Source organism: Euprymna scolopes, chromosome 27 (genome assembly GCF_053919585.1).
Source record: "Euprymna scolopes isolate OS-2025 chromosome 27, ASM5391958v1, whole genome shotgun sequence".
Classification (NCBI taxonomy): domain Eukaryota; kingdom Metazoa; phylum Mollusca; class Cephalopoda; order Sepiida; family Sepiolidae; genus Euprymna; species Euprymna scolopes.
The window spans coordinates 32,961,269-32,989,144 of record NC_136508.1 but is presented as its reverse complement, the minus strand read 5'-3'; the positions used below and the strand labels follow the sequence as shown (position 1 = coordinate 32,989,144).

Below are 27,876 nucleotides of genomic sequence, written 5' to 3'. Positions count from 1 at the left end.
CTGAATGAGGGGGAAAAACTAAAGTAATTTGTCACAGACTGCTTGTAAAGATGCCCGAGAAAACAGAACAATTCCAAAAAGAGGGAAATAGCTCTTGACAGATCGGCAAAGCTGAAAAAGTTAGTAAAAACAGAACGGGGCTGTAAACGTCGACTGACAATCTTTAGTATCCAAGCAGGAAATAATGCAAGAGTCATAGACGGAGTGTTGGGATAATTGGACATAGGGTTTTTATCCTTAAGCACAGGAAGAATGATGAAAAAAAATGTCTTTTTTTCATCATCTGACAATTTCAACTACAAATGATCACAAAGTAGCGTTAAGAGTCGTGATTTTGTAACAAAATAGATGTATAAAAAAAACACTTTGAAGGAAAATAAAACGTAAACATACAGAAAGCCAGACACGAGTTATCCAAAATTAAGTAAACTACCTTCTTAAATATATATAGTCTAAAGAAGCTTGGAGTATTATATAAGTAGAAGGTATTCCGGCATATTCCTCGAGACATTTCATTGTTGCATTGTTTCTCCTGTTTTCTAAACGGTGATAGATGATCTGGCGTTCCCAACGAAACATCTTCCAACAGTTATTATATAATATATAATATGTAATATTATTATTTATGCTTAGTATTTTATACGAAAATAAATGGAACAATGTGAACAATTCTTACTTTTATTTAATAAATGTGTAATATTTATTTCTTGTAACTGTTAGCTTTCTTTTTTATGTGAAACATTTTTAAAAGTAAATAAACATTTTTTTACAGAAAAGTATCATTCCTATGCCAAACAACTACTACTATTACTACTATTACTACTACTAATAATAATAATACGTCTAAGAATGTGATAATTTTTTTCAGTTAAAATATCTGTCGGAAGATGTTTTGTCAGGTCACCAAATCATCTATCACCATCTAGAAAGCAGGGAAAGTAATGCAACAATAAAATATACAAATATGCCGGAATGCCAAGTAGAATTGTATAAACATCAGGAAAGGCCTCGTACAGATCGATCTACGTTTCCCCAACGTTAATCGTCTCGTTAAGGGTTCAATAATGGCTAATATAATTTAAAAAAAAGAAGAAATAAGTGTTGTTGGTCCCAGAAAATGCCAGGTAGCGATCGCGCGTGATTGTCAGTGTTTAGTTAGAAGAAATATTTCGATAACAAAAAGGAATGTTTGAATAATGACAATAATGTTATCGAAGTGGATTAGGTATTTAAAGATAAAAAATTATGTTAAAATATGTACCAGAAATGTTAACTTGGTGAAAAGGAATTTTAGTTTTCATAATTAGCATAAACAAAATAACGTGACAAAGATGAAATGATTGTTCTTGCTGTGCTCTGTAAATTTATTATTGGTCATGTCGTCAAAGAGTTAAGAAAAAATAGTTTAGAGATATATGTAGGAGAGAAAAGTTTGGTATTCAATGCGTTAGCAAACAGATGGAGGTCCTGTGCTGTGTTTGGACTTGACGCCCGTGGCGAAATAGTAAAATGTAGACTTGTTAGAAGTGTGCCCAAAGAAGGGACCCGGTATGGAAATAAATGATTATATCCAAATATAACTAATGTCTTGGCGTTTCCTTTTTCCAAAGAAAAGCATCTTTAATTGCAGAAAGTACGAAATAAACGTTCTAAAGGTATGTGTCTTTTGTTATTGTCTCAACCAACAATGTTATCCGTCCCTTTGATAAAGATTGTCTGTGTAACTTATCATTGTCTACAGTTGTTATACACAATTTTATAAAATATCCACATACATGGACACTAGAGACGATCAAGAGATTTTATACGCACATGCAAGAAACTAGACGATTACAAAATGTTAAGACACATATATATATACATATATCGCAACGTTGTTGAATAGACCCTGTTTATATACAATACCAACTATGGAACAAGAGTATAAACAAAGATAACCTTTGGCAAACTGACATCGATTAAAACGTAATTTATTTAAAGGGTATGAGTTCCGTTGATTTAATTTGAATAAAATAAAATCGGAACTCACACCATTAACGTTAATCTTGCATAGTCAACGCCACGTTTCAATCTTTCAAAATACAACCGCTGAGAAACAATGCGTGGATCTTTACAAACAGACTTTTCATTCTCCAACTTTACAAGATGGAAAGAAAGAAGAAAAAAAAGAAAGAAAACAACATACTGAGGATGGAGTTTAACTCCGAAATATATTTAAATTATAAATTGCAAGCAAGTAAAATATTTGCTTATTTTCCTAACATTGCGTTGTGATTTGGCTTTCAAGCACACTTGATGCACATTTTATCTAATTTATCGTCTAGGCAAACTAATAAGAAAACTAGAAAGGATGAAAACCAAAATACTTGATATACAAATGCAAATATGTTTCAATTAGAGCCAAAAATGGGTCTCATTTGCTCATTTTGCAAGGAGATAAAACTGTAACCAAACGAAGAAATATTCGAAAATTATTTTGCTTTTGGAGATATTTTTGGAAACAGAATTTCTTCATTTTATTATAACTTATTGCCAGACATGATTTGGCTATTTTGAGATCCGGTCGAAACACATTTGCATTTGTCCAGTGAGATATATTCCTATTTCCTCACGAGGGTAGAATTAAACTAAAGGTTGGTTTTTATGTGAGGGAAATCAAACTCCCCGAAAATGGGTCACTCTTGATTAGGAGAAAAATCAGTCTAGAAGGATTTCTCCCTCACTGACAGAGTTCAGAAATGATGAAGTGTAATATCAGAAAAGATGCTACACTTAGCTTCTCGCCAAAAGGCCAAGATCTTTATAGGCATTTGCCTTTCTCTCATCAAGATGTAAACCGGAGGTCGGAGGGGGGGGGGATTGAAAAAAGCCAAGAGGCACTATAGCCATCAAAACAATGCCAGCAACATAGATGATTAGCAAAAACTATATTCTTTTCAAATAGACAATAAAGCCTGGGAGAGTAGATCACCTAGAACTACACAGAAATATACATGACACAGATACAAGATCATCACCTACTAAAAAAATGACACTGATTATAAAGTCCTCAATTTGATATGAACAAACCCCATATTTGTATACATATCAAATTTACAAGCAGTCCCCTGTCGCATGTATATCCTAGTCAAAAGAGATGATGACTTAAATGTTTTACATTCTTGCAGGGAAGTGTCGACGTCCTCGTGCATACAACATCTTTCCCATCTAACACTGACCGGGCTCAATGTTGCTTAATTTTGGTGACCTAATGAGAACTGATGTATCAACATAATTATGCTGTAGTTCTTACTATATTATATTAGTCCTTGTGTGAAAGAGCAGGACACAAAATGTTTTAAATAATAATAGAATAACAAAGACTTTCGCTGGAGAGGACTACTATTGAGCGTAACCAGTTATACAGTCCTTTTGAAATTTTCATCTCTATTTTTCTCGTTATGTACTTAATATTTGTTAATGAAACCTATATGAAATATGTTCCTTATTAAATTTTAAAGATTTTCTATTGTGAAAGAAGTTTTAAAAAATTTAATCTAAAAATGTTATTTTAAAGTTTTTGTTAAAAAAAAATCAGATTTTCTCATTATTCAGACCTGTATTACAAAGAGGGGGTTGCAAAAAATGAGTTGTGGTGTGAGGAGAAATACAAACTGAAACAGATAATATTCAGACCTGTAATAATACAAAGAGGGGGTTGCAAAAATGAATTGTGGTGTGAGGAGAAATACAAACTGAAATAGAGAGAAGGAGAGTTTTAAAATATAATCTTAAAAAGATAAGATACAAGTTAGAAAACATTTCATCCAAGGCATGAAAATTGTTACACAAAATGTCTTTACTATAAGCTTTAAAAATAAAGGTACAAGATTCAATTTGAAATTTATTTATCTTCAAAGTGCACATTTATAAATTTTACAAAGTAGGGTATAAAAATTTAATTTAAATTGAATCAAAAAATTACCTTGGATTTATTTTATGAAATGTACATTTTGTTGCAATTTAAAAACATTATATTTCATCTAGCAATTAATGATATAGATATAAAATTTTCAATGATTTTTTTTTAAAAAGTGCAACAGAATGTACATTACATAAGATAAATCCAAGGTAATTTTTTGATTCAATTTAAATTAAACTTTTATACCTTACTTTGTAAAATTTATAAAAATGCACTTTGAAGATAAATAAATTTCAAATTGAATCTTGTACATTTATTTTTAAAGCCTATAGTAAAAACATTTTGTTTAACAATTTTCATGCGTTGGATGAAATGTTTTTCTAACTTGTTCATATTATTTGGCTTCATTCTTGAGTGTGAGTTTCACAACGTTTCGGGTGATGTAACCTTCTTCAGGTGTATCTTGCCGAACTCGAGAATTTGGACAGAATTTGGAGCAGAACCCTTTATTTACTTTATGCTCTTATTCCGTCAGCCATGACTCCTAAGTAATTTGCAATTTTATTTTTTGGTCGCCTACACTGAGGATTGAACCTTCAACCTTCAGGAGAATATCACTTTTTATGATTGATTTTTCCAATTACTCTAACCACTGCGCCAGGAGTCCTTGTGGACAATTCTGGTACGAATTTTAGGATCCTTACACCGGCAGGAAGAAGGGCTGGTGATGGAATCACCATTGTCCCCAGTGGATTGAAGGTTTGGCGATGGGATCACCATTGTCCCCAGTACCGGCCAATGCATACATGGAATACTTTGAGGAAATGGCATTAGGATCAACACTACTAAAGCCAACAATGTGGTTGCGATGTGTACATGCCACATTCATACTCTGGCCCCATCAGGAAGACGTTCAAACGTTACTAGACCATGTGAACTCGATCTGCCTAACTATACAGTTCACAATGGGAAAATAACACAAATTATCTTTCTTAGATGTGCTAATAACCCGCACTGGTCAGGGGTTTATGTCATCTGTATACTGAAAGCCAATTTTCACTGGACAGTACTAAACTTCAACTTCCACCATCCAAATAATATAAAGATAGGTGCCTACAACATCAAGCAAAAGTAATATGTATTAACAACAGTGCATATCAAGAGGAGATGGATAGTTTAAGAGAAACTCTCCATCAAAACAACTATCCAGAAAGCATGACATCAGCTCCAAGAAATCTGGACCAGACACAAAAGGATACCATTCAGAAACTCACCACAGTTTGTATACAATATATGAAGCGCTTGTCTGAAAAACTTCAACGAATATGTAATTCATATGACATCAGAAGAGTATTCAGGAGTGATTCAACTCTCCGGAAACAGTTTGTGAGAGTCAAGCCCCCTACAGAAAAAAAAAAAATCATGACTAAGAACTGTTTATATGAAATCCCATGTAAATGTGGAAAACTATACAAAGGTGAGACATGTCGTTCACTAAAAATACGGTTAGAAGAACATTGAAAAGGCGTAGTACGTGAAGAAACTGAAAACCCAGGTGTAGCTAACCATATCTAGAAGGAAAAGGGAAGCCATCTACCATTATGGGATGAAGTGAAAATCATAGAGAAGAACGGTAGAGAGTAAGACGACTCGAAGAAGAAGCACATATGCTGGGGAATAACCAATTACTAAGTAGACACAGCATAGAATTTAATATGATATGGGAACCATTAATTATAAACAATAGATAAGATATACAAGTAATAAGTATAAACATTAATATATATATATATATATATATATATATATATATATATATATATATATATATACCGTTAATATATAGTAATAGTTAGTAATAAATAGTGATATTTACAAATAGAAATAAAATTGGTTTAAGGCTCCTAAAATTCATACCAGAATTTGTAATTGGAAAAATCAATTGTAAAAAGTGAGATTCTCCTGAAAAGGTTCAATCGTCAGTGTGAGCAACCAAAAAATACAATTGCAAATTACTAAAGACCTCTATCCAGTCATGGCTGACGAAACAAGAGCATGCTACCCCCGTGAAGTAAATAAAGGGTTCCGCTCGAAATTCCGTCCAAATTCACAAGTTCAACAGAACCATTCCCAAGTTCGACAAAATACACCCAAAGAAGGTCGGAGGTTACATCAACCGAAACGTTATGAAAAATCACACTCAAGATGAGTACAGTAGTCCGATGAATCCAAATAATATGAATAACAAAAATTCAGAAACGTCACAAGACATGCTAGATTTTGAAAAAAAAAAAAAAAATTGCCTCAGTCTAGAAGGATTGCTTCTTCATTGGTCGAGAACAGAAAAGGTGAAGTGTTGTATCTGTTCTGGTACTACAATTTATTCCTAGCCAATAGGCCAAAAAGAATTTATATTGATGAATACTTTGGAGAAGTATTACGGTTTAATAATAATAATTGCCAGACAAAACTTGGCTATTACAGTTCTGAATTATGGAGATGAGGTATGAATTCTAGAAGTGTAAGCCATTTTGAGTTTCAGAACAGTTTCAGATGGTTCGCTGTTACACACAAGTCCTGGGAGGTGACTTGTTTGTAGTAGACAGTTCCACAGAACAAACTATTCTTACCGTGTCGAAACCCGAGAAAGAACATGTGAAATTGCTCCAGAAAAGGTTTAATATTTATGAAGCAATTCTGGTTTCTGATTGGTTGGTAGCAGAACGTGAATTAATTTGATTCGTCAGTTCTTAGCAGCATCGTTTATAAATAGAATCGTCCGACTGTGTGGGATCATACCCCATTATAAACCTCTTATGATGGGATGTGTCTCCTAGCGGCTTCGGCTGCAGGGAGGCAGGGTAGTACCAGTCAAGGATTCGTCACTTGACACTCAGCCCAACAGGTGAGGGGCCGGGAACCGGCCCAGCACCTGTTGGACTGAGGTACACCGCCTGGGTAATACCTAGGAGGTCCACCTTCCCAGGCCTTGCCACCGGGCTTTCCGGTGGGGCAAGTTTATTGCTTGCTGCCTGAGGCGCCCCCACCGGGGAATGCCGACGGGGTTACTCGGGCAATTTTTAGAATTGCAGGAGTGCCCCTCCTTTAGGGGAGCCTGCGGGTATCCCACTTTTCAGGCCTTGTGCCAAATAATGCTGATGTGGGCAGCATTTAAATAAATACCCCATTATACACCCAAAATATTGCAACATGAATGTTTGTATTAGATTAATAGGACAATTGTTCTCATCTTGAGTGTTATCTGCACAAGGTTTCGGTCGATGTAACTTCCAACCTTCTTCAAATGTAAAAGTCACCATGTTCTGGCAGAAAAAAGGGTGGTAGCTTTTCACTAGTTAGCAGTAAGTTTACACAAATTTAATAATAATTTAATTATCAGGGAACTCTACGGGTATAATTTCTAACTTATTATTAAATTTTTAATTAAATCCATCAACCAATTGTAAGTTTTTAGAACTATAATATCTATGAAACTAAGAGGTTTAGGTTGCTGGTTTCAGTGTGTTTAACCAAGTGTTATCAGTTTTCTAATCAGATGTAGTTTTTTTTATTATTATGACTAAACTTTTCTATTCTACCTTTTTCGATTCTACTTTTCCAAATATACAGGCTGTTCCAAATATATTGATTAAATTTCAAGTTCTTATACCTGCTGAACTATGAATATTCGTAAGATGAAAGAACGTAATATTTGAAATCTAAATTCATTAAGTTTTTTGTAATGCTAACATTTCTATGTTTCTGACTTTTTCAGATGAGGATTGATTATTCATATTTGGATTCTCCAAACCACTGTACCCATCTTGAGTGCTATTTTCACAGCGTTTTGGTCGACGTAACCTTCGACTTTCTTCAGGTGTATCCTGTCTAATTCTGGAAAGATGAGAACGGTAGTTAGAAAAATCCAAATAATACAGATGCTAATGATTCTTTTATATTTTTTCAGATTCAATAATGGTGTTCACTCAACCAGAAAAGACGTTGAATTAAAAAATTAAAAAAAAAAACTCAATCATGCACTACTGTTCAATGAACATTTTGCACAAAATTCCGAAAAGAGACACCAGAAAGAAAGTTCATAATTAAATGACAGTAAATTGATGAAGAATGGGTGTTTATGTTCAGCTGAGAAATTGTAATGTCCCTCACCTTCAAATGACATGGTTGAGTGAGTTTGAACTGCCTTGGATTAGAGTCCCTGTAAATCAATCAGAAGAGGCAAAAGGTAACGTCAACTTCCTACAACATCTATCTTAAAAATTTAAAGACAATTGCAAATGCCACCTCACAAGGTACAGTAAGCCAAACAATTGATTGCACCATCTTCACAGATGCTGTCCTGTCATCAACATCTGTTGTCAGCTCATTCGATTCCTCTCACAGGTGTCTCTTCAATACAGCAGTTGATTTATATGGCTTACAGTGAACGTGACATATGAAATCAAGTGTCTCCTCAGATTGACCAACTTACTTTGTGGAATATTATCTTTGTGTCCAGCCATATGTTTCTTTAGGCTGGCAGTTAACTTGTATTTTTGTTGTTGTATATGACATGAGTAATCTCATTAAGCGATGGTCGTAAAGGTATATATTAATGGTTCCCAATTCAAAATCGCTGAGTTTCATGAACTTTTTTTGCACTGAATTTCATGAATTAGTTTTACACAAAACTAATTGAGAAACATTTTTATGGTTTATGATGGGAAGAGTAATCAGAATATTAGGAGTTTTTTTTTCAAAGTATCCAGAATTGGCATCAGAACTGAATAATTCCAGCCTCGATTTCGATACCAGATACTGAATACAAGATATGTTGATTTAATAAATTTAATAAAAATTCTCCTTATATAATCCTCTTTGCTTTTTATGGCAAAAAAGAAAATATTTATTTTTGTGATAGGAGTGCCACAAAAACTAAAAAAAAAAAACCCACTATAATGTGGCACCAAGTAAAAAAGGTTGAGAACAACTGGTACAAAGGGACGTCTTTCAAATGATTTCAGAGGTTCACATAACTAGCTTTGGATACTAGAATACGATTACACGTCTCATATTTTCAACATTTAAATAAATAGATGTATAAATGCACATCACTAAATATTTCTGCATTTTTGAAATGCAGATTAATAATTTGTATTATTAAAATAATGCAGATTACAGTATTCATTCAGTGTTATTTTCATGGCGTTTTAGACGATGTAACCTCTGGCCTTCTTGGAGAGTATCTTATCAAACTCTGCAATCTTTTCTGTCAGATCTTGGAATCTGTGCGTGATTTTGAATCAAACTCTTTAGTTTACAAGGATAGCATGCTCTCATTTCGTCAGCCATGAAAATTACTTAGGACTTCTACTCTGTAAATACTGACGGAAAAGGCATGCGATCCCTGCGGATTAGATAAAGGGTTTAGTTTTAAATTCTGTGCAGATTCCCTGTAATGTTACCATTACAAACAAATAAAGGCAATAAATGAAAATCTGTGTCAGCATTTTTTTCTTTTTCAAAAAGAGTTTTTTATTAACTTTCTTTATGATGATTGTTCATCATTGTTCAACATTAATTAACATTAATTAACATTGTTCGTCATTGTTTATAATTGTTTAACATTGTTTATCATTGTTTATTGTTTAACATTATTTAACATTGTTCATTATTGTTTATGATTGTTTAACATTGTTTATCATTGTTTAACATTTAACATTATTTATCATTGTTTAACATTGTTTATCATTATTTAACATTATTTATCATTATTTAACATTATTTATCATTATTTAACATTGTTTATCATTGTTCATTATTGTTTAACATTATTCATCATTATTTAACATTATTCATCATTGTTTATCATTGTTCATTATTGTTTAACATTATTTATCATTGTTTAACATTGTACATTATTGTTCATCATTGTTTAACATTATTCATCATTGTTTAACATTGTTCATCATTGTTTCAACACCACTTTAAAAGTTTCTCGCTGCCACATGTCCATTTTATCCAGCCGCTTTTCTATTTCTTTCGACCACACGCCGGTATTAGCCAGCCACTTCTTGCTTTTACATTTAAATGTCCGTTTTCTTCAATGTCGACTTTCTTTCTGCCCAAGCACGTATTGTATTTTTCTCCCTTTTTCCTTCTCGTCCACACGTCCTAATTTGCATATGCAGTTTTTCGACTACAACAACTGCTGCTGCTGCTAATCTCTTCAAATGCTGACCAGCCTTTGCTGCTGCTGATACCTTCTATGCACTCATACACACTATGTTACATCCCAAGTTTAAAAAAAAACAATTCTAGAATTCGACAGGATACACTGGGATCTTTCTACCGCTCCAGAAGATATCTCACTACTGATGCAATTCTCTATCTATATAAAAGCCAAGTACGTCCAAGGATGGAATACTGTTGCCATATCTGGGCAGGAGCTGCTAAAAACAGCCTATCCTGCCTTGACAGAGTACAAAATAGACTTCGTGGCTTAGTGGGGGATGCCCTTTTCTCTACCCTGCAACCTCTCTTCCACAGAAGAGACGTTGCGAGCCTGTCCTTGTTTTATCGTTATTTCCATGGCAGATGCTCGTCTGAACTCCAATCTCTGGTCCCCCCTCGCCAATCTTTCACGAGAAACACCCGTCTAGCTGAATCCACCGTGAAAAATTTCCCCCACTCTATATCTGTGCCTAAATCAAAACGCGGATTCCATGAACAAAGCTTCTTTCTTAGAACTGCACGCCTGTGGAACTCTGTTCCGTCTGCCTGCTTCTCTCCGGACTACAACTTGGATGTCTTCAAGTCCAATGTTAACAAATTCCTAATGAACCGCCCCCTTAAGTAAACACTTCAGCAAATCTCCTCACTAACTTTATGTACTTGCAATAACCCTTATCCCTGAGTGGCTTCCGGGCCTTGATAAGTGGTGATTACTGTGTAAAAAAAAAAAAAAAAAAAGGTTACATCGAGCGAAACGTTGTGAAAATCACAGTCAAAATGAGATCAGTAGTCTGAAGAATCTAAATAATATGAATCATCAATAGAACTTCTTTTAGAATTTCATCTTCACGATGTAACACGTCTTTCTTCATAATTTCTACAGAGTCTTCATCAATCTTTTCTTTTATTCTATTTATCGCCCACTTATAAGACATGTCCCAGAGAGAAAAAAAAATGGAATACATAAAGAACTAAAAAATTCTAGCTGGATAAATTATAAAATTAAATATGCCAAAACTTTATGTGGCTTGCTAACTGCTTTTCCGAAATTTTATTTATAGTAAGAATATATATATATATATATATATATATATATATATATATATATATATATATATATATATATAAAGCAACGAGAGACATTAAGCAAGTTACATGTCTGTCTGAAAATGCATTTGTGAAAAAAGGAAAAAAAATGTCATATTTTACATAAAATCATAGAAGCACTCCAAATAAAATGAAATAATCAAAAATAAAAAAACAAAAAACAATCAATGTTAAAAGGCTGCAAAAACTGGATATATGACTTATTAAGAACAGCAATTCGTCTTGCTACAGGGAGAATGAAGGAGGTTGTGCAATCGTGTAAAAAGCAGCCTGTAGAATCAGAAAACCAAAGTTCAATCGCCGGCAGGTCTTTTTTTGTACTTAATCTATGCGCTAACACACTAGTAAAAGGCATGAACTCATACATTCCTGCAGCTATAGCTATAATAGATTTGAAAAGATATTGCTGGTGGAAGGAGTTACTGATAGTTTTATTCAGAGTGAATGCTATCTACGTCTGAACACCTAGACTAAGGAGGTGGGGTTAAACCTGTTGATGGGGCAGAACAGACGGTTTTAGTCGAGTTCTAGAGACTGTTTTACTTTTTATTTTTTTTTTATTATTGGGGTTGCCACTTAACAAGTCTAAGAGCCATTCAAGGATAAATGTTAATGAGATGGGAATGAATGATAGCCAAAAAATGAGGAAGACTATGAGAGTACTAGCATTAATCAATGGTATGAACTGCGATTATATTTAAAGCTATTCATGTCAAGAATTTGTTGACTTTAGATTTCAAGGTTATTAAGTTGTAGTTAGCAAAGAAGCAATTTCATGGAAATATGTTTCACAGGGTTGGATGCTCTTGCAAAGAACTTTTGCCATAAAAAATTTTCATGGCATCAAATACATGAAGAGCGAAAGGAAACTCGTTTTTGAGTTCTTGCTGTGAATGCCTCACAAGGAGCTATTTGGAGCTCAGTTGGACACTTTTTATGAAAATAACGATAAGGTAAAGACTAGCAATGATTACATGTTTCACATTTTCAAGATTTGAAATATTTAAATATAGTGTACCTATTTACTATGCCTCCCCACGGGACAGAGTTAGACACCAGGGTCGTTTTTTAACGTGGAGAAAAGGTACAAAAATAAAAATTGTCTCAGTCGTGAAGGATTTCTCCTTCACCGAAAGAGAACAAGAAATAGAAGTGCAGCATCTGAAGAACAGATACTACACTTTGATCTTGTCCCGAAGGCCAAAGTGTAAGCTGGATATAACAGACTCATTCTCCATGCATCTCTCTTACATCCGGGTTACATTATAAATTAACACAGACTCGAATTTGGAACCAGAGAAAATCTCTTATATCCGGGTTACACTATATATACACATCACTAGATATTTCTAAACTTTTGAGATGCGGATTAATAATTCATATTATTTGACTTATTCAGACTACTGCTCTCATCTTTAGTGTTATTCTCACAATGTTTCAGACAATGTAACTTCCAACCTTCTTCGGATGTATTTTATCAAACTCAGGAATCTTTTCGTCAGATTCAGGAATCTGTATATACTATAGTTCGGTTACACCCCTACAAATACCTGGGCAACGCCGGGTACCCCTCGCTAGTATGATATAAATTTCATCAAAATAGGATATGCTTGAAATTTTAAGAGAAATTCTTCCCTCAAAATCTCCCTTGGAAACACTTCCATAATCTTACCCCAGAAAATGTTATATTTAAATACTCTTTTACATTTTATGTAGATTCTAACCTGCCTATCTATAAGAAACGCACAGATATTAACACATATATAAAGGGAGTGCTGTTTTAAAAGCTAACTTTAAATTAAAATAAATCACAGCAAAATATTTTTATCATACAAATATGTAGTTTATTTCCAATAATAATTTTTAGCATTTCTAATTTAAATATAATCTCAAGCATATGACCCCCACAACTCGCGCATATATGGCATGATCTAGAGGTCCAATTTTCACAAACTCTACACATTAAATTAGGCTGTATTTCAGCAATAACACATTGAATGTCTTCCAAGTGGTCTATTGAGTCTGTTTTATCAGCATAGACATGAACTTTACATATCTCCAAAGAAAATAATCTAATGGAGTTAAATCACATGAATGAGGTAGCCAGCTGAGAGATCCATTTCGTGAAATTATTTGTTTATCAAATGTCTCCCTCAGTAAATTTATCATATCAGTTGAAAACGCTACTCGGGTGTGAGTTTCCTCATGATGAATTGTCAAACTAATCTGAACCAAAATTTACTGATAGTTGCTAAATCTGCAATTAAAGAAAATAGTTGCCAATTTAAAGTTCGTAACCTTGAAAGAAACAAAAACAAACAAAAAAACACCCTATATATATATATATATATATATATATATTAGTAGAATATCCCGTCTCAGGATTGGTATGACCAAAAAATATAGCATTAGTTATAAATTAAAAGATATTCTTTCTTTAAGGGATATGGTACAGTTTTAGCAGCACATTATTAAATCATGTAATTTACAAAAAAAAAAAAATAAAAATAAATAAATAAATAATGATATGCCCACGTTAGACATCCTGTTGTCTAGAATATATATTCCATAATTGGTAACAAGTTCAATAGTTTATGATTTTACCAAGCACATACATATTAATACAGTGATCCTTTTAAATACGTATTACTTAATATAATTCAAAATTTGATTTAGAGCAATACTTTTCTCTAAAATTTTTGTATATAATTTAAAAGTTTTTAGGGGTTACGGTTGGGTGAGTGCACCTCTTAAATTGTCAAGTTAAAAGATACCTGCACAGCTCTATCAACTTTCACTGGTATGTGTGCCTTAGGCGATTATCAATAAACTAAACTCTTCTCAAAGGAAGAAGGTAAAGTTTAGCAGAGTGAATCTCCTAGCACTGCACAGGGCTAGAAACATACCTTAGTCAAGAGAGAGCTAGTTATGTCAACAATGACCCAGACCAGCAATCTTTCCTCCATCATTGACCCCTCAGCTTTATGCATTTCTCGATTTACCCCTACTCCTATAGAAAAAAAAAATCATAGCCACTATAAAGTGACAGAAAAGTAAGAAGATAAAAAAAAAACATTGTTTTGTATAAAAATAGTTACGGTATACAAAACAACAACAAAGTCAAATTGAACATGTGAATCCCAGTACGTTTCTTAGACATGACACAATTTGAAAAGAAATAATTATTTTCAAATTATCAGATACTTATATTATTTACTCCCAACTATATAATTTTTACCCTTTAGGGGTAAATTTACCCCTGGTTAAGAACTTGACCTAAACTCTTTTGAGTTTGGTGCTGAGAAAAAAAAAAAAACTTTCGGCTGATATGGTTTGCTATTTACTTTCTTCCTGTCACAGAAAGATGTGACCCAAGGCCACAAGGTGGGGGAGACTTAAGCAAGTGCTCCTAAAGAAGGAAGAGCACTTAGCAGCCACGTCGGCATTTCCTGGTAGGGGCGCCTCAGGTAGAAAGCAATGAATTTACTCCCGTTGAAAGACAGGAGGCAACAGTCTGGGAGGATGGACAAGCAGCAACGTACAATGGTCAACAAATTTCAATAATTCTCAGACTGTGTTGGCTTTGAAGCCAAAGTAAACATTGGTAAATGAAAAGTGTGAAATTTTAATCAGTCTGGCTGACGTTTTTTTTTTATTACATTTTCACCCCAAACAAGGCACATTGCCACTTTGATGTAGAGGACTACTATCAGGGACATAAGCTACAGGGGTACTGTGTGGGGAGTTGGGCAGCAAGATGTTGGTTCACGTTACACTTGAACTTCTGCATGTCAGTACAGTTGGGGAAGCAGGAACCCGGAAAGGAATTCCAATGTCCAGCGGTTCTGGGAAAGAAACTACTGGAGTAGAAGGCTCTCTTACATCTAGGGATCTCAACTATGAAGGGGTGGGATTTTGCTGCTTGTCGGGTTTGTCGGGGGATATTTATGTCGAGAGGATACAAGTGCTTGCAGTTCGTTGGAGCATTCACCGTTAAAGTACTTGTAGAACAGGCAGAGGGATGCTACATTTTGTCGATGGGGCAGAGGCTGAAGCTTAGATGACAGTTCAGGACCTAACCTTGTCTAGGAGTGAGAGACTAGTAGCAGATGCACCAGTCCAAATATGACAACAATACTCCATACATGGGCGAATGGCGGCCTTATAGAGGTACAGGATACTTTCGGGTGTTAGTAGCTTTCTAACACGGTAGAGAGAACCTACCTTTCTCACAGCTCTAAAAGGCTCCAAAAATTCTGTTAAGTGATTACCATTGCTTAAAAGTCGTTTAGATAGCGAAAATTTCTCTTTTTTGGTTGCTTTTGCTATAAAAAAAATCATATAATTCTTTGATTAACCAAACCAACTCTTCTGGTATTCCTCCCACCCACAGCATTGATTATAAATGATATCTTTTAAGACCAGCTATACAATGGCAAATTGTTGATTTGAAATATTTTGAAAGGTTCAAAGGGAATATTAAGTGATAAACAATAGAGTTGAATCCTTTTTAGTTTTCATTCTTCAATGGAAACATTTCAATGAAGAATAGCTGTTTTGATGAAACACTCGCTGACAAACGTAGGAATATCATTTAGCTATGCAAGTCTCACTCAATGAAACAGAAACACTTTTTTATGTCTGAAAATAATTAAATTGCGAATTTGTATTCAGGTGTTTCCTTTTTGCTTTATTGTTCGGTATTGTTGACATGTCTATTAGTAATGCTTTCAAAAACAACTGACCAGGAAGAAAGGGTCAATGCACAACTTGTTGGCTAACAAAACCAGTTATTTAGCAAAACTAATCACTAGTTTATTTCATAACTAATTCAGTTTTATTATTAGTTTTTTTTTATAGTTTTTGTTTTGTGATGAATTAAGTACAAAAAATACAATCGCAATTTAGCTAAGACCGATGGAACGCGAGCATACTTCGGATTAAATAAAGGGCTCTGTGCATATTCCAGAGTTCCACATTTTACTCGGTAAAATTTAGTTGTAAGTGATACTCTTCTGGAGGTTGAAGGTTCAATATAAATTGTTGTTGTTGATTTTTTAGCGATAATGAAATATTCGGTATTCGCGTCTCCTACCTAGAAACTCAGGGAATTAGTTTTCCTTAAGAAATATCGCCCCTATTTTTAGGACATAAACGTATAATTTATTTTTATTTTACTTTTTTAAAACAGTACTTTATGCATACGTGTTTCGCTGTTCTACAACTCATCAGCATAGTTTGACTGTATTAGGGTTCGAACCTCAGACTATAGGTTTTATAGTCGAGTGCTTATATTGTTATGCTACGGGGCCCCTGCTGATATTATTAGCTATTTTTATTGCTTTTAAAATTATTTTGTTGCTATAGAGCAGCGAAACACACGTACGCAGAGTACTATTATAAAAAAGTAAAATAAATAATAATAATAATAATATATATATATATATATATATATATATATATATATATATAGCAGTGTGAGCGACCCAAAATTACAATTGCGAAGAATTTCTACTCGGTCATGGCTGATGGATCCAGAGCATGCTACGCTCGTGGATTAAATAAAGGGCTCCATTCGAAATCCAAAGCAAATTCTCGAGTAAGATCCCAGGTTCAGAAAGATTCCAGAGTTCAATTGGGTACACCTCAGTTACAACAAAAAAAGAAAACCGTTTTACGTCAAACGGAAATGAAATCATGTCGACTTTTCTATGGCGACAATTTTATCGTTGCACCTTGTAAATTAATTAAATATTTCATGCAGGTTAATCCCTCAGCACCAAAGTCAACAGCGTCTAGGCCATTATTAAGATGGTTTGTTCCTTGTGTGTCTCTGGTCATGTGCAGTTCTAGGAGGTTCACTCTCCCAGGATTTGCCTTCTTTCTTTAAGAAGGGAAACATTTATTGCTAATCGCTTAAAGGTGCCCCTGCCGAGAAATGCTGATGGGATTACCCAGGCATTTTTTGCAAGCCAAGTACCTAAGTTAAAACGATTACAAAGATGGCGAACATGAGGCTAATACCTTTTAGAGTCTCGCGAATCATTCAAAACTCCAAAATAAATAAAAATAATGGTAAAAATCTACCAAATAAATATCACTGTGACATTTATATATTGGATTTCTATCAGTATTTTGTTTCATGTTCGTGTTTCGATTGATTCTCGAGACTCCAAAAGGTCGCAGCCTCATGTCCGCCATCTTTGTTGTCATTTTAACTGAAGCGCTCTGTACTACTTGCGTTTCAAACTGAATAAACGCTTTAAAATAAGTTAAAACATCAAAAACTTATCCAGGTAGGTAGAAGAGTAACTTATCTTGCCTTTGGTAACATTTGTTTATTGACCACTTTTTCGATTTGTTATCCATAGTAAAACATGCCCCAAAAGTGTTTTCGCATCTTTTAGATAAAATTTAAAGAAGCAGAGGATCATTTCAAGTTCTTTAACAGAATTCGACAAAATAGAAGACGAGACTAATAATAATATCAAGAAACGCAGCAAGAAATGGCGAATGTTTATATTTCTCTGCGATTCAAACACTATTTTGGTACATGGTTTTAGAAAACAGAAAATTTGCGTAACATATAAAAAAAATATATATATGAACGTAATTTATACAAACTCGATGAAAACCAAAATCATAATGCAATTCAGAGAATCTATACAATACATAGAAAAAATAAGTACACGATTGTGTGGAGTTTATTCAGAGGAAATTTCATATCAGGCTGGATTGTTAACAGCCATAGAAACTGTGATGAAAATACTCTCCAAGGAATTTAACGCACATATATATTTGTGTGCTTGTGCATACGTGTTTATAAACATCTCTCTCTCTCTCTCTCTCTCTCTCTCTCTATATATATATATATATATATATATATATATATATATATATATATATACACACACACACACACACTAGAAGATGGAGCCAGCGTTGCCCGGTATTAAACTTAACATTAAAAAATTAAGTAAAAAAAAAAAAAAATACGGAAAGAAACCGAGACATGTGATTGTGTGTATTATGTTTCTTTCTCAACAATTCTCTTCTTGTAAGTAAAAATGGAAAAATTTCTATAGCTGAGATCGAAACCAAAAACTTAAGATACTCCGTCAAGTACGATAATCATAAGGCCAGCTTGACACAATCTTTAAAAAGTGTTTTCAGACCTACTTATCCTTAACACAAGGATCTATCATGTGAACCATTCACACATGCAGATAAAAAAATCCGATGAGCCCCCTCCCCCCACGTACGAATCTTTCAATTTTAGCAGCCTTTTTTTTTTCTGAATGAAAACTGATTAAAAAGTTTTCCACATGTCTGAATACCCTATACACCAATTTGCAAGTCTGTAGAAAAAAATTCGTTGAGAATATAGGTTGGGAAGCATCCTCACACATTCTCACCTTTATAAATATGTGTGTAAATGTATGTATGCATGTGTGTATAAATATATGTATGGGTCTGTTTATGTATATGTATGTGTGTATAAATATATATGTGTGTGTGTGTGTATAAATATGTGTGTGTGTATGTGTAAAATATTAGTGATGGGACGAATATTTTCCCTGATTCTGATACAATTACTGATTCCAATTCTTTATAAATTTCCAAGTATAGAGTTGTTTTGTGTGTAGGGCGGTGTAGGTCAGATTACTGCACAGCCTCGTGTAATATGTGACTATACTTTTATAAATGTAAAAATACCCTTGTGGGTGTGACCTATAGATTTTAGTTTTGCTGGAAATTTAAAATCAATAAATATTTATCATTTCATCATTAATACGAACCATGGAAATTAAGTTTTAGGCAAAAATAAAGAAATAAAAACAATCGTTTTTAGCATTGGAAAATAGGCAAAAAATTTTTTTAATTCCAATACCCTAAAAAGATCTGATTTTTTCAATTTCCAATTCCAATTAATCATTCTAACATTAATATATATATATATGTGTGTGTGTGTGTGTGTGTGTGTGTGTGTGTGTGTATTTAGGCAACATTCTTTCGTTTCATTAAATAACAGAGACAATTCTTGTCTACATATTTCTGCTTTGATTCTTTCTAATTTTCTTATTAATTTTCTTGATTAAAGAAAGAACTGGCTGATGGAGCTTTCATAGTAACTTTTAATCTGAGTACTTTCTAGTTTCTATGAATCCATAATCAGGGATAATTAACAGTACTTATAGATGTGTATGACATGATTCTGGTCTATATATATAATTGAACACACAAAAATATTTGTTTCTGAATTTCAGAGATGAGGATTCATAACTTCTACTATTTGATTTTCAAACTGTTCTCATCTTGAGTGTTATTTTCATAACATTTCAGTCGATCTAACATCTGATCATATTTAGGTGCATCTTGTCGAACTTGGATATTTTTCTGTCAAACTCTGAAAAAATTTCGAACCTGATCTTTTATTTAACCTATGGGTTACCCTACTCCCATTCCATCAGCCATGACCGAGTAAATGCCTTGCAATGATCTGTGTCGTAATGGATAAAGTACTAAGTAAAATTCAGTTCTAAGTGACAGTCTTCTGGAGATTATAGGTTCAATCCTCACTGCTGGCGATACTGAGAATATAATCGTGAAGTATTTAAGATTCTAGTCAATCAATCCGTCACCATTCCCTGGTAGGGACGCCTCTGGCAATGACTAATAAACTCTTTCTCAAAGATAATGATATATATTATTACACACACACTATATATATATATATATATATATATATATATAAAGCCTTTTGGTGTCCAACGAAAAATGGTAAGACTAGTGTTTCCAAAAGTAGTTTAAAAATATTTATAAGTAATCTTATTGAAGAAAGCTACTTTCAAATAGAAAATAAAATATAGGCATTCCTATAGGCTTAGATTCTCCACTTTTCTGAGCAAATCTGTATTTACATAGACTAGAATATATATATATATATATATATATATATATATATATATATATATATATATATATGTCATCATTAATAAAAAATTACATATCTAAAACGTATAATAATCATGGTTGCAAGAGATTTATAGACGACCTTATATATATATATATATATATATATATATATATATATATATATATATATGATAACGAGGAATTTGAAAAAAATAAACATTTCATTTATCCTAAGGAGTAAGAATTAAACTGTCAACATAGAGGAACAAACGCTACGTTCCTGGATTTAGATATAAAAATTGAGGATGGGATATTTATAAAATGTTCGATAAAAGAAACTCCTTCCCCTTTAAAATAGGTCGTATTCCACATAAAAATAGAACATGTCCTATGTATATGTTTTACTGTAGCATTATGCCAGAGTTTTTAAGAATAGCTCCTGTTACCCTAAATTTGATAGATTTTATACCCTCAGTATCTAGTTTAGTAATAAGAATGATTAAACAAGGTGGTGAAAAATATATTTAACAGTTAAATAAAGCATTTACTCGGTATCCTGATACTTTTAAATCATAGCAAATTAACCAAAGTAGATTAATAGAAATTATCCAGAATCACATAAGTAATGTATAATATATCTAAAAATGTATGTATCCGAAAATTCAAAAAAGGATGATGTGTAAAAAAAAATAGTAAAAATAAAAATAAAAAATTGAAAATATAATAAAAAATCTATATATTTATATTATATTTAATTTTATACATATTTTCATACATATATATTTTTATTAACTTATAATTATAGAGATGGTACGAGTAAATAAGAATATAAATATACAAAAATAATACAAATAACAAAGAAGGGGGTGATAAAATATAGAATGGATTCAACGAAACATCACATAAAAACAGTAGTTTGTAGTTATGCACATGGATTTGTGGAGAAAGGGACGGAGGACACAAGTAAAAAATATTTTTTGAATGACATGAGTTGATTAGCCAAAATTTATCTTGAGAAAAATTCTAGATCCAGTATTAAAAATAATTTTGTTTGTGTTTTAAAGGGAGGTGGTGTCTGACCAACACAGCTGAGAAGCCATGATTTAATATACTGTTTTATTTTTAAATCCCCTAAACAACGTTTCATAGTAAACAGTTTATTTTTCCTTTTTTTTTGTTTTTTACATAGGAGTTACGACTTACCAAGGCCCAGATACCACTCAAAGATAAGGGTTAGAGAATGTACAGTAGTCATTATTGTAGTAATCATCCTTCTCCTGGAATCAAGTAAGATCAAGGGATCACAACAAAGATATATCATAACATATTTAAATTGTCAATTAGAGAGAGGATGATTATGTTCTCAACTTACTCAGTGTTTAAGAGGTAAAGAAAAACTTCACTAGAATATTCGAATATATATATATATATATATATATATATATATATATATATATATATATATAATATAGAGATCAAATGTTAGCCCCAGGAAGAGGGCCATTTGATTTCTGAGAACTTCAACTGAAGTAAAATTAAACAATATATATATATATATATATATATATATATATAATGTGTAGTATATACTATCACACATGATATTATATATATTACACACATGTATGGATTATTCTATACACACATATATTATACGCATATTTATACATATACTATTCATATAGACATACACATTTATATTGCTCAACACAAACACAAAAAAGTATTTCGTCTTTCTAAAGATGTTCTTTGGTTTTGCTTACAGCTTGCATGAGAACAACAAAATAGATGCAGACATAAATTTACTTTTTTCCACAAAATAGGAGGAGGAAGACGAGGAAATATTGAACTGAGTAGTTTTATAAAAGGAAGCAAAGATGGCGGGAAAGTGCCGGTTGTCGTCAGCTCGGTTGTTTAAACAAACCACGGGTTACTTTTTTCCAGGCGTGGAAGGAAAACGAAAAAGTGGGGTGGCGAGTAGGAAGACAAAGACAAGAACAGCGAAATGAAATTCGTTTACAATAATCACATTGTTGCAATCTATGGAAATTCAATGGAAAGCCGAGGGAAAGATTGAATTTTGTAGAATTACCTAAATAGCAATTTTCAAGTCAGTCACATTTTATGCATGCACATCTTCTATCTAATGCATAAAATAAAGTTTCTTGATTTTTGTCATCGATAGCTCTCTTCCTACAAAACCAATATTTGATTCTGGTTTGTGAGTTTTCTTTTTGATAAGTATAGTATGTCGTTAAAAACATTAAAATGCAATTAAATTTCATTCCTTTATGACCGGATCAGAATTATTTCATATGAACACCATCTTAAAAACAAAGAAAAGTAACTCTGTATTCGTCAATATAGAGTTACTTACGTTTGTTTTAAGTAAAAATTCAGTATGCAGTGGAATGGGGCTGTAAATGGTTGGTAACATTTAATGCTACTAAGATTAAGCTTCTTTCCTTTAACAATTACAAGAAACCTTCTCAATTCCCAACAACCATAACTAAAAACATCCTACCTGAGAGCTCTTTCTTCAACCCTCTTGGCTTAATATTCAGAGGTAACAAACTGAAACAAATACATTAAGGGCATTGCAAAGGCTGCTGCAAAGAAGGTGGGTTCCCTTAACTGTGTTAGAAAATTACTTCTATCTGAGAGTATCCAATCGCCCATGCATGTATCATTGTTGCCACATCTGGGCTGATGCATTGACCACTAGTTTCTTTCTCGCTTAGATAGGGTACAAAAAAGAGTCTCCAATCGAATAGGTCAAGCACTGTCAACAAAGCTCCAACCTCTGTCACATCGCTGCAATGCTGCATTCCTGTGTCTATTTTGCAAGTATTTTAATGGATGTTCTCTCATGAAATCATTGCACTTGTACCCTCTCGACATACATATCCCCTGACAAACACATTTAGCAACAAAATCCCATCCTTTTACTGCAGAGGTCTCTAGATGTCAGAAAGCCTTTTACTGCTTCTTCTCGCAGAATGTTAAACTTTGGAATTCCCTCCCTACTTCATGCTTCTCTGATTATGCAGAAATTTAAATGTAATGTAAGCAGACATCTAACATCTCCTTATATAGTAACTTGTAAACATGGTCCCAAATGGTAGCCCCTTACATCCAAATGGCAATACACCTTGTTCGCAGTGGACAGAAGTTAAAAAAATAATGTTCTTAAGAGCATTAAAATGCAAATCAATTTATTTCCTTCTAGAAATTATCTTGACCGGATCAAAATTATTTTCAGCCATACGTCATCATAAAATAAGAGACATAACTGTATTCGTCAGTACAGGATTATTACACCTTGCTTGAAGCAAAAAATAATATTTGAGAAAAATAACGGCACAGTTTTAAACAAATTTTAAATAAGAACATTACTGTGAAACGTCAGGTAAGTAAAGATAGTATAGAGTATAATTTTTTATTCATACAAACTTTTCTGGCTACATATTTGCACACATGTTTTTGCTAAAACCTAGGAGAACTAAATGTTCAATCGAAAATTAGTGTAACCTCAAGGCCAACTATACAGGAGACTTCTTGTGACACAAATCAGATCGGCCATCCAAGAAATTAATTCATTCCTAAGGTCGTAATTGGATGTGGGTAAGTTGATTCTTTTGATCAGAAAGAGAAGCTTCTCCAGCTTTGTCCAGCCCCTAACAATATCTCAGAAAGTAATGAGACTGCAGCTGTGGACTAGAAAGCTAGAGGGCTAGAAAATCTCTCCCATTCCTCTGACAGTGGAATTTCCACTTCTGAAGTCTTCCATCCCGGCTCAGAAGCACTCTTGACCCAATAGAAGATATGAATGAGGCAATCAAAAACTTCTATTGCCAAATGAGACTACAAAATCGACACAAGCATCTACGAATGTGGAGAAGATGATGATATAATGCAATACTGTTTTGTTTGCCTCTACCAATCAACTAACCAACCAATGCAGCTTGAAAGATCTCGTAGAATTCAATGATAATACAAGGGATCACGTAAAAAAAGTGCGGAATTGTTGTATAATCACATGCTTCAAAGACACAAAGAGAAGTTACATTCTCGGTTAATAGAATGTGCTCTGATGAACTCATAGCATTTGTGCTCTCTTGACGCACATACTCCCAACTAACTCGACAAGCAGTAAAATCCCACCCCTTCATTATTGAGGTCCCTAGATGCTGGAAAGTCTTCTACTCTAATAGTTTGTTCCCTTAGACCGCTAGACTTTCGAAGTTGATCCCGGTTTCCTGCTTTCGTGACAAACATGCAGAAGTTTAAATGTAATGTGAACAAACATCTCTTTGTTCAACTGCTCACAGGCTACTGTTAAATCCGATCCCGAATAACAGCCACTTACATTCCAAGTAGCAATATGCCTTGTTTGGGTGTGAAAAAGAGTTTTTTTGGGGGGGGAAAAAAAATTGATATTTGAAAGTCTAGAAAAGTGGAATACGTAAATATTAGGTATTCTATTCCCTAATTTATATTCAAGAATAATTAGGAAAGAATTTTCGCCATTTTGGAAATACAAAAAAAAAAAAAAAAGGTTACTTATTGTGTCCTATGCTATGCGGTAAAGATATCAGGGAGCATTTTATGTTATCTATATATTAATACGATAGCGCGCATGTTATTTTGTGTGTCACGCTTACATTTTTTTTATTCCGAGTGACTGTCGTTTGATTGTTATGATCTTCCATTTCTTGTAATAAATAATTTTACCAAGAGTTTTGGTTTTAGTTTCGATTATAGTTGATGGCACATATGTCATCTAGTTTTTTTTATAAATAATTTTCCCAAGAAAACTTCATAAGTTTTGGTTTCAATTCAAGCTGATGCACTCAAGTCATATGGATATATTTTTTTATTTTGGAAATTACAGCTTTAAGAATCGATAGAAAATTGACTCTATAATATATGCAAAATCATCATGAATTAAAATATCATATTTAAGCATATTTTACGACCTCGTTATGGCGGGTGTCCCTGCTAGTTTAGATGAATATTTTTTGCAGTTTTAACAAAAGAGCTACAATAATATCATAGCGTCTTTATTTACACTGAACATCCACAGAATGCCAACATCAATATATTACATATGAATGACTAATGAGTCATCTGTGGAATTTCCACAGGTCTCGCTAGTATTTATAAAATAACATGAAACACACTTTCAAGACTAAAATATTTTATTTGTTTTCTTAAAAGTTTTCTAGTATTCCCAGGATGCCGACGTACGATCACATTCAAAAATATCGTTTACATATTTTCATTGACAGCCTGAGAGGCAAAAAGATACCATTTTACTTTTAAAAAAGTATGCGATCAAAATAAAATATCTTATTTATTTGGGAAACTTTAAAAACATATTTTATTTCAAGCAACATTTTCGTCAAAACATAGGATAGATAGATATGAATTATCCGTTTCAGGTTATGTCCAAAAATTTAGTACGGAAAGTTAAGACGCTGGAAGTGGACTCAGTTTACCTGAATAGGGAATGGAAGTTGGTTAACTTGAAACGAAATATAAAACCATATGGAAATAATTTATTTTTAAAAATTATTTTAGTTTTAACATTTTTCGTGCTATCATGAAACAATAAAAAAATAATAAACTTATATGTTTTACATTTGTATAAATAGTTTTTTTTTTTGTCTTAACACTTGTGTTATGAAAAAAAAATGAGAATTTTTAATTATTTACATCTCTATAAATGGCGTCTTTTGCAATAATATATTTGTTAGGTAAAACTTGTCAAAAACGCTCTATTTGGGGATCGTTTGGAAAATGGAACGGAAATTTAAATTTCGTTCCGTTTTAATTTTTTTTTTTTTAAATTGGGCATGCACCAACAAAATCGAAAACTCGCTGTTCACATTCGAAATGTCAACTTTTATAGGTTTTCGGTTATGCTGACATGGTTGAGAGTGTTTATTCCGAAAGCCGTTCTTAACATGAGGCGGTTGGGGATGTTCATTATGAAAGCCATTCTTTGATGTCAGCATACTCGAAAATCTATAAATTTCGACATTTCGAATGTAAAAAATTAAAAAAAAATTACCAAATTGACTTGCCCCTTTTATTCCTGTTTTAAAAGTGCCATTTTCAGAGGAATATATTATAGTCCTTTGTCTCACCTTTACTATATTTTTGCCGCTTTTTTTTCACTTCAACACCTGCCCTAAATGCTCTCTACATGTCACTGGATTAATCCTCGAGCAACCCTCGGGCCTTGATAAGTGGTGACTCCCTTGTAAAAAAATCTTTAAAAAAAGACTGGGATTTGATAAACTCAGAAGAAAATTAAATCTGGACAGTATAGGAAGATGTGTGCAAAAGAGGGGGTTCTGAGGGCATGGCTATGTTAAAAGAATGGATGAGAGTTCTTGGGTTAGTCAATGTAGAACAATTACGGTAGCAGGGTCAGTACACAAGAAAAGGTCAATATAAAGTAAGGAGGAAATGAGAGAAAGAGAGATAAGCAAAGACCTGTTTAGAGATAAGTCAATTCAACACATGACAGCAGGTTAGATCGAATATAATATGGTGTCATTACTTTTAAACCATATTTTTGTAAAATAAAAATGAATAGCATTAAAATCACAAAGTTATCTCAAGTCTCATACGTGTGAAACGCTGAAATGAAAAGTCATCCGGAAAATATGGTTGCCATTTTTATAAACAAATCCAGAAAGTGGCTAGCTAAAAAAAGGATAATTTAAGTTAATAATTTTCTAGTTAAAAGATAGGATTCTTAACTTGAGTCACCATTTTTTCTTAGCTAAACCCTTTCTTGACTTGTTTATAAAGATAGCAACTGTTACTGTTTCTTGGTCTTGTTTATGTCTTATTGCTCGCTCTATATCTGACCGGCTATTAGTGATTTGATATGTAAGGGATTTGGGCGTAGCATAAACAACGCAAATATATTCTCGTTTTGTGTCCAACGACAGTGAATTTGCTAGGAGCAAAGTGTAGTATCTGTTTTGATATTACACATCATTTTTCTGTTCTTGGTCAATGAAGAAAACAGAAAAAAGAGGCGAAAAAAAAAAAGAGTCAACAAATATCTGTTCCTACTTACAATGCCTTCCCACGAGACAGAGTTAGACACCAGGGTCGTTTTTTAATGTAGAGAAAAGGAACAAAATAAAAATTGTCTCAGTCGTGAAGGATTTCTCCTCCACTGACAGAGAACAAGGCATTGAAGTGTAGATCTGAAGAACAGATGGTATTTATTTGCTCCCCCACTGAGCAAATTAGGCACAAGGCCGTTTTTAATGTGAGGTAAAAACCAGCTCCCCTAAAAGTAGGCAAAAAGGGGGCACTCTGGTTACCAAAAATAATAATTGTCCCAGTATAGAGGGTTTCCCCTCCATTGACTGGTACAAATTATCTTAAGTGCAGCATCTGCCGGACAGATACTACACTTTGATCTTGGCCAAAAGGCCAAGAACTGTTGCCAAAGGCAATTAAAGCTACTTTTCTATCTGCCTATTTTTTGTGTTTTAAAAATCTTTAAGAGTATTTTTTATTTCAATTAAAATGTTTGATCAAATATATTACCTAAGAGTCAAAATCCAAAATGGCGGACGGATTCTTCTCCGGACATCTTCAAAGTGTGATTACTTTATCTATTTTGTCTTTTTAATCAGGTAGAAAAGTACATTTTTACTGCGTTTGAAACAGTTGTCAAATATATG

The 27,876-nt window shown here is 33.2% G+C and overlaps 1 protein-coding gene and 1 pseudogene across 1 annotated transcript in view; both read right to left on the bottom strand.

Moving 5' to 3' along the window:
- Positions 1 to 27,876, bottom strand: part of LOC145248803 (uncharacterized) — a 2,668,808-nt gene that overhangs the window by 976,638 nt on the left and 1,664,294 nt on the right. The window lies entirely within an intron of this gene.
- Positions 27,489 to 27,634, bottom strand: LOC145249248 (U2 spliceosomal RNA; annotated as a pseudogene).